This window comes from Bombina bombina, chromosome 3 (assembly GCF_027579735.1).
Source record: "Bombina bombina isolate aBomBom1 chromosome 3, aBomBom1.pri, whole genome shotgun sequence".
Taxonomy (NCBI): domain Eukaryota; kingdom Metazoa; phylum Chordata; class Amphibia; order Anura; family Bombinatoridae; genus Bombina; species Bombina bombina.
The window spans coordinates 926,858,355-926,876,599 of NC_069501.1; positions in this window are offsets into that span (position 1 = coordinate 926,858,355).

Genomic DNA, 18,245 nt, shown 5'->3' on the forward strand with positions numbered 1-18,245 from the left:
AATGCACAGCACATCCCACTTAACACATATCGAAATTCCAAATTTCCGAATCGAACCGAACCGAATCCAGCTGAATTTATTTGAATCCGAATGTATCCGAAACGAATCCAAAACAAATTCATTCGAATTTTTCCAAATTTGAATCGATCCAAACCGAAATTCGAAAACATCTGAATCGATCCGAACCAGAACCTAAACAAATTTTTCGGCCGTGCACAAGTCTAGTTATTAAATGATATAAAACCCCAACATTTTCTTTCATAATTCAGATAAAGCATGCAATTTTCAACAGCTTAAACATTTTCTTCTATTATCAATTTTTCTTTGCTCTCTTTGAATCTTGTGTTGAAAGCAGGGACGTATGCTTAGGAGCCAGACCATTTCTGGAGCACTATATGGCAGAAGTTCTGCAAGATTGTTATCCATTTGCAAGAGCACTGGATGACAGCTCTATTTCCTGTCATGTATTGCCCAAGATGCCTACCTAGGTGTCTCTTCAACATAGAATATCAAGGGAATTGAGCAAATTTTTAGAACAAAAGAAAATCAGAAACTTTTTTTTTTAATATTGTTTGCTCTTTCTAAATCACAAAACAATATTTGTGGGTTTCAAATCCCTTCAAGTATTTTTAAATGTGAGAATAATTAAAGAGTTATTACATTTATGAATATGGTCTGTTTTGGATCAAAACTGATCAGACAGTTAACTTAACCCTATATGGAATGATGCATATTTGACTTATTGCTGTTACTTTTTTTTTTTTTTTTTTTACTTTTTTAACAAAGGCTAATTTTTATTTTGTTTTGAAAAACGACTTGTAGACTTTTTTGATATATATAAAATGTGTTAACAAATATAATAGATCATTTATATGTTGAATTATGATCTAAAATAAGTGCTTGCATCATTTATAAAACTATCGGCAGTGAAGCCCACATCAAATTTTACTTCAAAGTTATGGAAACTTCATCAATATAAAAAGACAGGCTAATCTCTCAGCACGGATGTTGACAAGAGCATTATTGGCAGAAGATCAATATCTGCCAGATGTCTTTAGAGTTAAGATTGTGGGGGATTAAATGGTAAACTCCACATAAATAGATTATATTAATTATCCTGTTTGATTACATTAATTACACACACAAAATTTCATCTAATCAAATATATGAAAAAATACTTGGAAAACTTTTATTTCTCGGTCCGTCTTATGCGTTCCATCTCCAGCCCCCTGTGACGTAATTTTCAATGTTTATTTTTTGGTACCTATCAGCAAGCCTGTCACCAGACAGGCTTACTCCTATGCAACCCGCTATGCGCATGCGCAATATTCTATTTTACTTCCAAGACGCGCATCCAATCAGGAGCATTCAATATCTATGACGAATTTGCGCGTGCATTTTCTTGGGAACGCATGCGTTATAGTCACTTTTTTTGCTTGTTTTCTAAGGGACTGATCTCTCGCTTACTCGATCTTGATCACAACAATATTTTTATTCAGACGTAACCAAGTAAACATTGAATCTCGTGACTCAATGTTTACTTGGTATACATCCTTTTCAACAATGCGCATGCGTTGAAAATATCAGAATAGGGAGCGCGCAAATTCTATGACGTGCAGAGAGGGTGGAAACAAGATGAGTGTCTAGTGTATTCAGTAAAGGAAATATAAGGGGCGGAGCGATGCAGCGCTACAACAGTTTCTAAATATGTGTAAATTATAATAAAAGCACATATAAAAAGGTTAAAAAGTTAATGCGGTTTAATAGATATTATATTAAATAATTTAAATCTGTAATTTACCAATAGTGGAGTTTACCATCACTTTAAGTAATGACAGATATAGTCCCCTTATTTGTATTACAATACATATATTTTATATCTATATGTTATGTTAAGTATCACCAAATGGGATCAGTATCTGATGTGGGATCTCAGAGAACAGAACTAAACAACTAGAAAAACTAATTGTATGAGGAATACATTAGGATTCATAGCAGAGATTACCACAAATTGTATATCATGTGAACTCCAAGTAAGGGATTCAGATAAAGATTACACTATATATTTAAAAAGTTCCATAACATTCATACCTTAAGTCTTTATTAGTACAACTAGGAACCAACATTCACACAGTAGTAGCGAGAAAAGAGTTAAAAACACTTAAACCCAGTCAAGAGTAACTACTTATGTGCTTATAGAGCCAAGAAGTATATAGATATGCATGGGCCCACTTTCAAATATTCTAAAATAAGCTAAACCCTTACAATCCGAGGGCTGATTTACTTTTAAGTATTAGTATATAATCTTAGTAGGCACCATGAATAATAAACAATTAGCGAGAGAATTCTTATTTAGACATAGGCAAGCAAATTAAAAACGGCAGACAGGAGAGACAACGCTACTCCTGCTGGACCCCTGACGCGCGTTTCACAGAACGCTTCCTCTGAGGATTGTAAGGGATTGTAAGGGCTTAGCTTATTTTAGAATATTTTAAAGTGGGCCCATGCATATCTATATACTTCTTGGCTCTATAAGCACATAAGTAGTTACTCTTGACTGGGTTTAAGTGTTTTTAACTCTTTTCTCGCTACTACTGTGTGAATGTTGGTTCCTAGTTGTACTAATAAAGACTTAAGGTATGAATGTTATGGAACTTTTTAAATATATAGTGTAATCTTTATCTGAATCCATTACTTGGAGTTCACATGATATACAATTTGTGGTAATCTCTGCTATGAATCCTAATGTATTCCTCATACAATTAGTTTTTCTAGTTGTTTAGATCTGCCAGATGTCAATGGGTTGTACCTTTGTATGCAATAACACAGTAAACACAAAACTACTTAAATTAAAGTTCACAGATATCAAACATCTCAATTACCTATTTTAATTTAACTCCCTAGGTATAGAAATCTCCATAGTAAGCAACAGGGGATTAGAAACATGTCTGTGAAAGAACAATAGCTAGCAACAAAAACACCAACATGCCTGAGATAGAGCATTATAAAGCAACCATAAAACCGAAAACATAATGTTGAACAGTTTCAAAATGGATTTACCATGAAGGTAGGGGCTTCCCTATTTACCTTTGAAATTATACTGAGGAGAAACTAGTGACAAGAAAAACAGAGTCATGAAAGGGAATTACTTGACCAGCAATGTTGCTGCTGTTTTATTTTTCTAAAATTATCTTCAGTGCTTGCTGTTGCCATTACTGTATGTAACAATGTAATCAGGCAATAAAAAAATGTTTTACCAGTTTTGTAAACAAAACTGCACTTGCACAACTTTTATAGTCAATGCTGTCCTGAGTTTGCTGTGAAAATGAATGATGTCTGTTTGCTTTCTGCTCACTGATCAGACAGATTTGATTATGATTAGGCTGACTTCTTAATTTTGGTTAACTGCATTAAAAGTTATCAACACATTGCTTAACATTGGGTAAAAATTAGCTGATTCTCCTCCAAGTTCACCACCAGCCTTAAAAAAAACAAAAACAAGACACCCTAACATTAGCCGAAGACTGGGAAATAATGAAAGTTCCATAAGTTATTAGGAACCAAATAATCAGCCAAATTAATTGGAGCATTTAAAGGGACATGCCATCCACATTTTTTCTTTTATGATTTAGAAAGAGAATGCAATTTTAAACATCTTTCTAATTTACTTATATTATCTAATTTATTTTATTATCTTGATATTCTCTGATGAAAAGCATATCTAGATATGCTCACTAGCTGTTGATTTGTTGCTGAACATAGAAGCATCGTGTGATTGGCTCACCATGTGCATTGCTTTTTCTTCAAATAAGGATATTTAAAAAATGAAGCAAAATAAATGATGTAAGTAAATTGTAATGTTGTTTAAATTTCTATTCTCTATCTGAATCATGAAAGAAAGATTTTGGGTTTAGTGGCCCTTTAAGACACAATAGAATGCCAGCTGAAGAAACAATATGTCTTCTATTTGAATCAATAAATAGTTTCTTTAGTAAATTTTGACACCTTTTAATGGATCAACAAAATCATTTTTTTCATTCCATACGCTTTCAAGATCTCACAGGTCTCTTCTTCAGATGTAGAAAATTACAAAATCTACTTATAATAAACAGCTATAAATAAAACAGTTTAAGGGTTGCATTTTAGCGGAGCTACTCAAAATATGGGCAGTTAATTTGTTGGGAAAATTTAAATAGTAGTAATGATTTGGAAATTAGTACTGTTAGTAGTTACATCTGAAGAAGAAACCTGTGAGGTCTTCAAAACATATAAAATAAAAAATAAATAATTTGTTGGTCCATTAAAAGGTATCACAATCTACTGAAGGAACCATTGCATTATGAAGAACCCTTTTTCTAATCAAGAAATCGGGAATAGAAAACTTTAGAAAAGCATAGAGAAGAAAAAACAGCTACCAACAGTAATTGATTTCCAAATCAATACTACTGATTAAATTGTTCCAACAAACTCTGCCTACATAATTTGGTCAGCCAATCAGATTGACTGCCCAGATGCAGTCAATCAGATTGGCTGTCCAGATTTTGACCAGCTCCGCTAAAATGCAATAATTAAACTTTTATTCATAGCTATGTATTACATATACATTTTATAATTTTCAGGAATAAACTTTAGTATACATTAATTTGTAGAATTAATGGTTGTATGAGGCTCCACAGAAAGCTTTTATCTACTTTTTTTAATGCAAAGTTTCTAAAATTCAGATGTTCTTTTAGTCTAATGCAAACTGCTTTATGAAAAAATAATGTATTTCATGGCGTTTTAGAAACTATCGTGCTTCAGTGGTACCTAAAATGAGGAAATCAAAAGATTCACTGAAAAGTTTAATAATACATTGCTAACAGTAATTATCTCTTTATGATTACTTTAAATTAGGTGCACATGTATTTTATAAATGTGCTGATAGCTGTGCTTGTAATATCATTAATCAAGCTGCCTTTTATTATTGGTGATACTATTATACCCCTTGTATAAAATGAGGGATCAGGTTCCAGAAAATCAATGAATAGCGTCTTCACTTACATAACTAGCAATATGCTCAATGGATTATGCAATCCAATGAAGCCTGATACAACTAATATTACATTAAATGCAAAATTGCAATTTCATTACTCTTTACGGAAGAGTTGGTATACTGCAATTACACTGGGATAATTGTTTATCATTAGGTTCCATTAGGGGTTAATGTAATATGTATAGAAACCCAACCTACGAGCGAGGTTCAAGCCCATTAATTGTATTGTACTGTATGTTGAGATTTCCTCTTAAAATAAAACACTGTATCAGCGCGTATTTAATTAATCAAAGTAGTGTGTGTTTTTTTCACAGTCCAGAGTATTTGTTTATTTGAATTGAATAAAACTGTCTTGTATAATGTTTATTTTCATAGTATTTCTTTTATTTTCTCTATCTAAGGATCCAAAGTAGTAATATTCTCAGAATTTTTGATCTTATGTTAATTATTTGCTCATTCAACTTTATGTGGAATTTTGAATGCTAGTATTGTAGGATTCTAATGAACACATTTTTTAGCACATAAAGGTAAAATGATTATATAAAACCCATCTCACAAATTAAATGATATACTCTGAAATATGCTTTGAAGGGATACTAAACCCAATTTTCTGATTCAGATAAAGCATGCAATTTTAAACAATTTTCTAATTTACTCCTATTATAAATTTTTCTTCCTTCTCTTGCTATCTTTAATTAAAAAAAGCAGGAATGTAAAGCTTAGGAGCCAATCCATTTTTGGTTCAGAATCTGGGTTACACTTGCTTACTTGTGGCTAAATGTAGCCACCAATAAACAAGCGCTATCCAGGGAGCTGAACCTAAAATGGTATACCAAACAAGAGATTCACTGCGTGAAAGCGCACAAAGGTCTCACCCTTCTGTAGATAAGGAAGCTGTAAAAGCTGCTGTCTCTTTCCCCGGCACAATGGAGAGTGGGCATGTAGTACACTCAATGTCAATGCTGCTAATAGCGTGTCCGCTCCACACGTCAAAACAATCAGTAAGCAACCAAAGAACAAGCACACTGGAACATCATGAAGTCGTCCATACAAAGTAATATAAAAAATCCAAAATATATTGCTCATAGCAAAAAAAAGTTCACTGCAGTGATCAAGTGCGCATGCACACAAAACGCAAAATCTGAAGGTGCTTCTGTACCTGACCACTTTGATTTTATTGTGTACTGAATCTATGAACTTTTTTTACTATGCGCAATACATTTTGAATTTTTTATATTACTTCCTGTGGACGACTTCATGATGTTCCAGTGCGCTTCCTCTTTGGTTGCTGAACCTAAAATGGGCCAGCTCCTAAGCTTTACATTCCTGATTTTTTTTAAATAAAGATAGCAAGAGAATGAAGAAACATTGATAATAGGAATAAATTAGAAAGTTGCTTAAAATTGCATGTTTTATCTGACTCATTAAAGAAAAAGTTTGGCTGTAGTATCCCTTTAAAGGCTCAATTTATCAATGGAACTTGAAGTCTTTACAGTACAGGCTCACTCAAGCACTCATTGAGATTCTCATAAGTATTTTGCTTCTATTTTCAAATTTCATGCATTTTAGTCAAAAGGCAAAATAATATATATAATATATATATATATATATATATATATATATATATATATATATAATCCAAAAGAGAACCAAAAAAGCGCTCAAAGCCCAAAGTGTGAAAGATAAAAACGATATATTTATTGAGACATTTAAAAACAAAAAGAGTCCTCAAGGACTATTTGTAATCCAGGTTGAAATTGCAGGCACACAGAGCAGACATGTTTCGTGCTCAGGTAGCATTTGATCACTGCTTACCTGTGCACCTGCAAAGGCCTGCCTTTTAATTACACAAATTTAAAGTGATACATTACACCATTTTTAAACAACCTGGATCTAGAATACTAAGAGCTTATCTGTATAATCTATTAATACAGTGTATATGGGAACATAGCATACTTAAAGAAGATGATATATTATGAACATAGCCTACTTAAACAAGATGATACATTTGGTACATAGATATTAAACATGATTACTCAAAAAAGTTACTTTAAAAAGAAGAACAGTTTTAAGAGTCCTAATCTATACCTATCATAATTGAGAATTATTATACAGTTGGCCACTGTCTCATTTTACACTAGCAAATCCTAAGTTATTGATTACCAGCAGTTACTTGATAGAATATAATATAGTACCATCAAAGAAAAATCCTATACAGTTGTTCACTGTCTCATTTTACACTAGCAAATCCTAAGCTATTAATTATCAGCAAATGCATGATAGAATATATTACAGATAAATATGCCATACCTTATTGGAATATTATACAAATAAATCTAGATCTCTCCTCTTATTTATCCCTAAAGGATAGCTAGTTTGTAAAGTCAGTATCCAAAAGACTTCCCTTTTGTCTAGAATCATTTCCCTATTTCCTCCTCTACTCCAAATGGGTACAAAATCTATGCCCTGCACCATTAAAGCATTGACATCTGCATTGTGTTTTTCTTTAAAATGTCTCGCTACTGGAGTATCTGAACTTTCATCCTCAATACTACGCAGGTGCTCTAGAAACATTTCTTTGAGCGGCCTAGTGGTCTTTCCTGTATACTGCATGAAACAAATTTTACATGTTAATAAATATATTACATGTGTAGTGGAGCAATTTATTGTGTAGTTGATTTTATGTTGTTTGTGGGTTACTGACGATATTATTTCATCTCCTTCTTTTACAAAATTACAAGTCCTACATATAGGCCTCCTGCATTTAAAGAAACCCTTCTTTCTTTGTAGCCAATTTTTGTTAGAAATAGGTTTTAACTCAGAAGGTGATAAATAATTAGAGAGAGTTTTGCCTCTTTTAAATATAAAGTTACATCCTTCCTGCATAATTTCTTTAAGAATAGGATCTGAATATAATATTGGTATGGAACCTTGCACAATTTTGCAGATCTTATATTCCAAACTGTAGTTGGTAATAAATTTAAGTTTATTATGATGTTTATCATTATTAATTTTTTTCTTTCTGTTTAAAAGATGTTTTCTAGGTATATGGTCCACAGTATTTTTGGCTTTTATTAATACCTCATTTTTGTAGCCTCTATCTTTTAATCTCTCTAGGGCAATCTTGGCATGATTTTGATACTCATCCTCTGTTGTGCAGTTTCTTTTGAGTCTGATTAGTTCCCCTTTGGGGATAGCTTCAATGACATGTTTAGGATGACAGGAGTCATATTTTAAAGTAGTGTTTCCTGCTGTCGGCTTCCTAAATAATGTAGTATTTATGTTCAGAGAATTTTCATCTATAAAGATAGTTAAATCAAGGAAGTTGACATTAGTTGCACTATGTTCACTTGTAAATTCAATGCCACATTCATTGAAATTTAAATATTGACAAAATTCCTCAATCTCTAAATCATTTCCATCATATATAAACAGTAGGTCATCTATGTACCTAAAAATGATACAATTGGTTGTTTATGAGGATTTCTATCTCCAAAGACATGGTATAGCTCCCACCAACCCATAAAGAGGTTGGCGTAAGAGGGGGCAAACTTAGCCCCCATGGCTGTCCCATGCCTTTGGAGATAGAAACTGGTTCGAAATTTAAAGAAATTATGGGTAAGCAGATATTATATTGCATTAATAAGAAAAACCTTAGTTGCTGCTTCATAATTGCTGTAATTGTCTAGAAAGAATTCTATTGCTGTTAGACCTTTTTCATGTACTATTGATGTATACAGAGATGAGACATCAGCAGTGATCAATCTATAAGTTGGTTTCCATTGCATATTATCTAACTTTCTCAACAGTGCTGTAGTATCCTGAATGTAGCTTGGCAAATTACACACTAGCGGTCACAGGAAAGAGTCAACTAACTCTGAGAGTGATTCGTTCAATGAGTTGATGCCAGCTATAATAGACCTTCCTGGGGGTGATATGGGGTCTTTGTGAATCTTTGGAAAGTAGTGAAAAATGGGAGTAACTGGAAATTCAGGGACAAGTGCTTCCTGTATTGATTGATTTATTATATTATTCCTTCTAGCATAATGCACTAGATTCGTTAGTTGCTCTTTAAATTTTTTAGTTGGATTTTCCTTTAGTTTTTAATATACATTTTTATCAGTTAGTTGTCTAGCAGCTTCAGCTAAATAGTCTTTTCTATCTAACACGACCACATTACCGCCCCATACAAAGTAATATAAAAAATCCAAAATATATTGCTCATAGCAAAAAAAAGTTCACTGCAGTGACCAAGTGCGAATGCACACAAAACGCAAAATCTGAAGGTGCTTCTGTACCTGACCACTTTGATTTTATTGTGTACTGAATCTATGAACTTTTTTTACTATGCGCAATACATTTTGAATTTTTTATATTACTTCATGTGGACGACTTCATGATGTTCCAGTGCGCTTCTTCTTTGGTTGCTGAACCTAAAATGGGCCAGCTCCTAAGCTTTATATTCCTGCTTTTTTAAAATAAAGATAGCAAGAGAATGAAGAAACATTGATAATAGGAATAAATTAGAAAGTTGCTTAAAATTGCATGTTTTATCTGACTCATTAAAGAAAAAGTTTGGCTGTAGTATCCCTTTAAAGGCTCAATTTATCAATGGAACTTGAAGTCTTTACAGTACAGGCTCACTCAAGCACTCATTGAGATTCTCATAAGTATTTTGCTTCTATTTTCAAATTTCGTGCATTTTAGTCAAAAGGCAAAATAATATATATATATATATATTGCCCTCTATTTGTGGTAAACCTAACAATAAAGTTAAAAATAATGTTGGCATGTTAGCCTAATTTAGAAAATAAACATTGAAATACTGACGAATAGGAGCCCAAGCATTTCAGACTCATGGTAGTAGTCTTAAGACCACTGAAACAACCTCTCAGGCACTTCAAGTGTGATAGTTAAATAATCTCTATCAGATATGATCAGGATGATTGACAAGCACTGAACTTGTATGATTGAACCAGGGGAGCATGGCTGCTCGCTCACTGCGGTGCCAGGCTGAAAGGTTTCTAGGAGTGAACCTTGTATGCCTGGCATTTGTTAAATAGGGCCCTATAATTGTGTTTGCATGCATGTAAAGATCTATAGAATAATTAATTAGAAAGCCATCTTCATATGTCTGAATAAAGTCTGCAATACTAAACATTCTATTTTATTATGTTGTGCTATATTTTGTTATTATATTTAACAAATAATCAATTTCAATAAAACTTAGAAAATAAAAATATACATAGTAGAGAAATGTTAATTTGAGAGGTCAAAATTTCAGTACAATTTAGTCAAGTCTGGTTTTAGAGTACTTCAAAAGGTCCACTATTTCAAGATCTTAAATGATTCTTCTGAGTTTCTGAAAACTTTGAATGCTTGAACCACTTAAGTAACATTTTACATGTCTGAGGTTGCAGTAATTTAGAATTATTTTGTGCTGAGAAATGATAAAATTAATTACGCATCAACATTTTTATTTCAATCAAATAACATACCATTTTATTTCCCTTGATTACTTGAGCGATATATGTATTAATTGTTTATCTAATATAGTCACATTAAATTAGATTATTCATTTAAAGCTCAATAGTATTCTTCAGCAAACATTTCAATATAAAATATTGAAATAATTAAAGAAATAAGTAACATCTTATAATTATGAACTGCTAAATAAATTAGATGTATTAATTCTTTTTTTTTTTTTATTGACAAATGTCCCTGAATCTAAACATTACAAATTAAAATCTCACTTCCTTGTTGAAGTAATTGTGATGAACTATAGATTGTGGTGAATTCCTAAGAACTCATTTAGACGGTGACATTTTATGGCAGATTAATTAAAATGATTTGTAGTTTTCTCAGCCTGCATAAGATAGAGGAACAAGTCTCAGATGTGAAATTCACTCATCAGGTACTGTGCTTGATTGCTTTAGCATTTGCAATTACTTTGTGTCAATGTTTTGGTTCAAAAACATGCAGATAAAGCAATCTGTAGAACGAGACCATTTTATAAATAGAGATTTTAATCTTGAAACCATGCTTAAATTAAAGAATATACTTGAATTTAAATTACATTACCAATGAATTGGAATAATGTTGCATTAACTATTTTAGTGTTCTTGTAAACATGAAATAAACAACACCTGTAAGCTTAAGCGTAAGAGGTTAATAAAGTATGTTTTAATACTAGAAAATGGACAAACTTACCGAATCTGGGTTTGTAATACTTGAACTTTATATTATTTTTTAATAAATATTATGACTGCACAGTTGAGAAACCATTACGTTCAGTCACTGATATTTAAATGTTTATAACACTTGAATTGATTCATAAATTATTCTATAAAGATTTTGGTTTTAGTAACCTTAAAAAAGGTGGGCATTTCCTTGTATCAGTTTTCTTTCAATAATATCTGTGTGCTAAATAAAGAGCTATTGGATAAGATAGTGCAATCTTTTTTCTAGTTATAGTTTTAGAATTTCAAATAACAGGCAGTTGGGTCCTGGAATATATAACCTAGAGAAATTATAAATGCATATTTGTCCAAAACTGATATAAATAAGATTATGATTTGGGAACACACTTCTAAATAATATCACTTTTACTAGAGTCATAAAGAAGAAAAATAAATTCTGATTTCTGTGCATATCTGATTGCTTGGATTATGTGCACAGTGCTGTATTTAAGTTTCCCAAGGACAAAAGAAATGTAAACATTTAATAAACAATGTTAGAAATTTACAATATACAGTAACACTCTTTACATTTAAATTGAAACAAGCACTTTAAAGGGACACTGAACCCAAACATTTTCTTTTGTGATTCAGATAGAGCATGCAATTTTAAGCAACTTTCTAATTTACTCCTATTATCAATGTTTCTTCGTTCTCTTGCTATCTTTATATAAAAAAGAAGGCATCTAAGCTTTTTTCTTGGTTCAGCACTCTGGACAGCAGTTTTTGATTGGTGGATTAATTTATCCACCAATCAGTAAGGACAACCTAGGTTGTTCACCAAAAATGGGCCAGCATCTAAACTTACATTCTTGCATTTCGAATAAAGATACCAAGAGAATAAGGAACATTTGATAATAGGAGTAAATTACAAAGTTGCTTAAAATTTCATGCTCTATCTGAATCACAAAAGAAAAAATTTGGATTCAGTGTCCCTTTAAACATAAAAGTTTTTGTAACTTCCCGACTAATAATAAAAGCTCTTAAAGCTTCCTGTTATTCAATTTTCCCTCAAGAAAGATTTATAGCATTTTGGTTAACATATCACACAGCCCTTTGAAAATATTATTGTAATTGACTATCTCAGTATTGGAATTACATGAAAACCATGTGAAAGTCATGACACTGGAATTCTGGTAGATTGGTATGTGGGCCGTTCACTATTATAGGATTAAGTAAAGATACTGGGATATGAAACACTTTTTGTAAATAAAATGTTGGGGTGTATTTCTGCAATACATTGCCATGCTGTTTGAATATGCAAGATTTCCAAATAGATTAACACCTTATTTTTATTAATTGTTTATTAATGGCCAAACTCCACCAACCACTTACCTTATTTTGAAGATTGACATTGGGAGTAGAAAAGGTTAATGTTTGCAAGAGCATCATTTTTTGGAGTAATTTATCTAATCCCCCATCGATGAAGCCAATTATAAACAGATATATAGCTTGTAAGCTCTGCCTTGCTCACTTCCAGTTCCCATAATTGAAAACACTTTTCAGGGTTGAATTTCAGAAAAAGAGTATATTATTTTTTCTTGCGCATTATGAAACATTTTTATATTGCAATCTCAAGAAATGTTAAGTCCCTTTAAATAAAAGGTAGATTAACAACAGTATTTTTGCTCGGAGATCTTTACTGAGCTATGCCTGGTTCTGAACATGAAGGAGAGATACCTACATTACAATATTATGCTTAATGGACTATTGAATGTATTACAATTGCATAATAAAAAAGACAATGCAATAGCACTTACTCTGAATTTTAAATAAGCAATAAATATTTTTCTAACAAGTTTCAAAATGTCTTTTGATTTGTCATTCCCCTGTATCATGTGACAGGCATCATCCAATAACAGACTCATATATGTATACACTGTGAACTCTTGCACATGCTCAGTCATAGCTGCTGACTCAAAAAGTGAGCATATAAAAAGACCGTGCACAATTTGATCATGGAGGTAAATTGAAATGTTTCTTTAAACTATATCTTTTGAATCATAAAAGATTAATTTTGACTTAAGTGACCCTTTAAAAAAAGGCCCAAAGGTTTATGCATAATTTCTTTCATGCCAGAGAGTTTTTGATCATTAAGGGCCAGATTACAAGTGGCGCTCCTATGATAGCGCAGGACTTGATAAGCAGTATCGCTGGGCTGCACTAACATTAGTGCACAACTTGTCATTACCAGTACATGGGAAATCAGAGTTACCAGAGAAGGTTTAGCGCAACTGACATCACTCTAGTGCACCCATTACTTTTAATTAATAGCAAAAATGCTAATTAGCACGTCACTTGTAATCTAGCTCTAATTGTGATTAATAATTTCTTTGTTTGCCATTGTCTAAAGAAAATATGTAATTAAAATTATTTAAAAAGGGGGGGATATTTGATAATTATCAGCATACAGAGTTCATTTATGAACATGCTTCAGTTGGAATCTTTTATTTCGAATGTGAAACGTGACAAAGATACATAGGGCCAGATTACAAGTGGAATGTAAAATTTGCATGCAAGCCATATCGGGTTTTCTTTTTTCTGTGTGTGAGGTTAAATTGTGCTTGTCTTACAAGTTTAAATTAAACACGATCACTTGAACGCCATTGAAATTAATGCTCGTTGGGTTAGCACATCCTCAGAGCTGTGGTTAACTATTTTGTGAAACAAAAAAGTGTATATATATATATATATATAAATATATATATATTATTTTTTTATATAAATATGTCTATATATGTTTATGCACTTATATACAAATATAAACACATATATACATATGTTCACACACACATATATACAGTATATATATATATATATATTCTGTATATATAAGTGCATTGGAGCCATTTGCAGTTAAGTAGATGAAAATATGTGAAATCATATTTATGCAATATTAATTTTTAATTAAACATACTGTATATTTACTGTAAATATTTGACATTCCAATGTTCTATATATAGCAGAATATGTTCTAAGTATTTATAAATAGATATTTAGATATTCCCATATATTTCTGTATATGTTTATAAATATATATAATCATGTATATATATGTATATATATATATATATATATATATATATATATTGTATCAAAATACCATCATATATATATATATATATATATATATATATATACCTGTATATATATATATATATATATATATATATATATATATACATATATATATATATATATATATATATATACATATATATATATATATATATATATAAATATATATATTTATGAATAAATAGAACATATTATTCTATGTAAAGAACATTGGAATGTGAAATATTTTCATTACTAGTTAGCGCATATGAAAATATGCGATCGGGTTTTTGTTCCGAGTAGGGCGTTTGTGTTTTTTATACGTTTTCAGCGATAACTTTTTTACTTTCAACTCAAAATACGAGCGCAAAAAGTTTGCTTCTTGTGCAATTAATGCTCAAGTGGGAGTGTTTACTAGAGTTCTACTCGTAATCTGGCCCATAATGTTTTAGCAGCTATAATATGATATTGATAGTGTCCTTCAACAAAGTAATGTTTTTAAAAGATACCATATCTGAAACTGTAACCAATAAACCAAACAACAGTGATCATTAATTTGTTCCACTGGCAGCCCAATATACGTCTAAAGATCAATGAGTCTCATTCCACCATTATGACATTCTTGAGGACAAATAGGAAGTGGTTGAATTGAGTAAAAATGATATTTTGAATATAAAAAAAAGATAAAATAAAGATAAAGGAACAATTTCCCACAAATGTAATGCCCTGCAGCTGGAATAAAAAGGCCCTTGAAAAAAGTAAGGGGATACAAATGGTATAGTAGTAAAAGAGCAAACTATGCTTAGGAAATATATGCTTGGGAATAAAAAAAAAAATATTTTTTTTATATATAAATTACTTCATATTCTAAATAGCTGGCAGTTAAAGGGATATGAAACCCTACATTTTCTTTCATGATTCAGATAGAGCATCCTATTTTAATAACTTTCTGATTTACTTCTATTATAATTTTTTCTTCTTTGTTTTGGTATATTTTTATTAAAAGCAGGGATGTCTGTCCATTTCTGGTGCACTATTTAGCAACGGATTTGCAAGAATGTTATCCATATGCAGGAGTACTAGATAGCAGCACTATTTCCTGCCATGTTGTGTTCCAGATGCCTACCTAGCTATCTCTTTAACAAAGAATATCATGGGAATGAAACACATTTGGTAACAGAAATACATTTAAAACATTTTTTAAATGGTATGCTCTATCTGAATCAAAATTGGCTTTTATATCCCTTTAAAAGCAGAGAAAATGTGATATTTAATTATTTGACATAATATATATAGCCTTATGGGTCATAAAGTTGTATATTGCTAATAAACAGCTAGAATACGAGTTTTGCGGTAAGAGCTGCTCGGTAATAACTTGCAAGTTAATACCACCGCTCACTTCCCTACAGCGTTGGTATTACAGGTTTACAAAAACACGGCGTTAGCAGGCAAAAAGTTAGCACAGAGCAAAATTGAGCTCCATACCGCACTCCAATACCAGCGCTGTTGAAAGCTGCGGTGAGCTAGTTTTACGTGCGTAAAGCTCCGTAATGCAGCCCCATTGATTCCTATGGGAAAGAAAATTTATGTTTACACCTAACACCCTAACATGAACCCCGAGTCTAAACACCCCTAATCTTACACTTATTAACCCCTAATCTGCCGTCCCCGACATCGCTGACACCTACATTATACTTATAAACCCCTAATCTGCTGCCCCCAACATCGCCGACACCTACATTATACTTATTAACCCCTAATCTGCTGCCCCCAACATCGCCAACACCTACATAATTTTATTAACCCCTAATCTTCTGCCCCTAATGTTGCCGCAACCTACCTACACTTATTAACCCCTAATCTGCCACCCCCAATGTCACCGCCACTATACTAAATTTATTAACCCCTAAACCTAACCCTAAGTCTAACCCTAACACCCACTAACTTTAATGTAATTAAAATAAATCTAAATAAAACCTACTATTAACTAAATAATTCCTATTTAAAACTAAATACCTGTAAAATAAACCCTAAGCTAGCTACAAAATAACTAATAGTTACATTGTAGCTAGCATAGGTTTTATTTTTATTTCACAGGCAAGTTTGTATTTATTTTAACTAGGTAGAATAGTTACTAAATAATTATTAACTATTTACTAACTACCTAGCTAAAATAAATACAAATTTACCTATAAAATAAAACCTAACCTGTCTTACACTAACACCTAACCTTACACTACAATTAAATACAATTAACTAAATAAAAAAAACCCACTAAATTACACAAAATAAAAAAAGAAATTATCAGATATTTAAACTAATTACACCTAATCTAATAGCCCTATCAAAATAAAAAAGCCCCCCCAAAATAAAAAAAAACCCCTAGCCTAAACTAAACTACCAATAGCCCTTAAAAGGGCCTTTTGCGGGGCATTGCCCCAAAGAAATCAGCTATTTTACCTGTCAAAAAAATACAAACAACCCCCCCAACAGGAAAACCCACCACCCACACAACCAACCCCCCAAATAAAATCCTAACTAAAAAATCCTAAGCTCCCCATTGCCCTGAAAGGGGCATTTGGATGAGCATTGCCCTTAAAAGGTTTTTCCGCCCAATACACCCTAATCTAAAATTAAAACCCACCCAATAAACCCTTTAAAAAACTAACACTTACCCCCAAAGATCCACTTACAGTTTTTGAAGACCCAAAATCCATCCTTAACGAAGCTGGCAGAAGTCCTCAACGAAGCTGCAGAAGTCTTCATTCAACCAGGCAGAAGTCTTCATCCAGACGGCATCTTCTATCTTCATCCATCCGGCGCAGAGCGGCTCCATCTTCAAGACATCCGCCGCGGAGCATCTTCTTCAATCAACGTCTTCTTCCGAATGAGGGTTCCCTTTAAATTACATCATCCAAGATGGTGTCCCTTAGATTCTGATTGGCTGATAGATTTCTATCAGTCAATCGGAATTAAGGTTGAAAAAATCCTATTGGCTATTGCAATCAGCCAATAGGATGAGCTCACATTCTATTGGTTGATCCAATCAGTCAATAGAATGCGAGCTCAGTCCTAATGGCTGATTGGATCAGCCAATTGGATTGAAGCTCAATCCTATTGGCTGATTGCAACAGCCAATAGGATTTTTTCACCCTTAATTCCGATTGGCTGATAGAAATCTATCAGACAATCGGAATCTAAGGGACGACATCTTGGATGACGTCATTTAAAGGGAAGCCTCATTCAGAAGAAGACGTTGATTGAAGAGGATGCTCGGTGCCGGATGTCTTGAAGATGGACCCGCTCCACGTCGGATGGATGAGGATAGAAGATGACGTCTGGATGAAGACTTCTGCCCGGTTGAATGAAAAATTCTGCCCGATTGGATGAAGTCTTCTGCCGCTTCGTTGAGGACTTCTGCCGGCTTTGTTGAGTATGGATGTCAGGTCTTCAAAAACTGTAAGTGGATCTTCGGGGGTTAGTGTTAGGCTTTTTTAAGGGTTTATTGGGTGGGTTTTATTTTTAGATTAGGGTTTTGGGCGGAAAAATAGCTAAATGCCCTTTTAAGGGCAATGTCCATCCAAATGCCCTTTTCAGGGCAATGGGGAGCTTAGTTTTTTTTAGTTAGGATTTTATTTGGGGGGTTGGTTGTGTGGGTGGTGGGTTTTACTGTTGAGGTTTTTTACTTTTTTACAGGTAAAAGAGCTGATTTATTTGGGCAATGCCCTGCAAAAGGCCCTTTTAAGGGCTATTGGTAGTTTAGTATAGGCTAGGGGATTTTTATTTTGGGGGGGATTTTTTTATTTTGATAGGGCTATTAGGTGAAATTAGTTTAAATATCTGAGCATTTCTTTTTTATTTTGTGTAATTTAGTGTTTGGTGTTTTTTGTAATTTAGTTAATTGTATTTAATTTATGTAA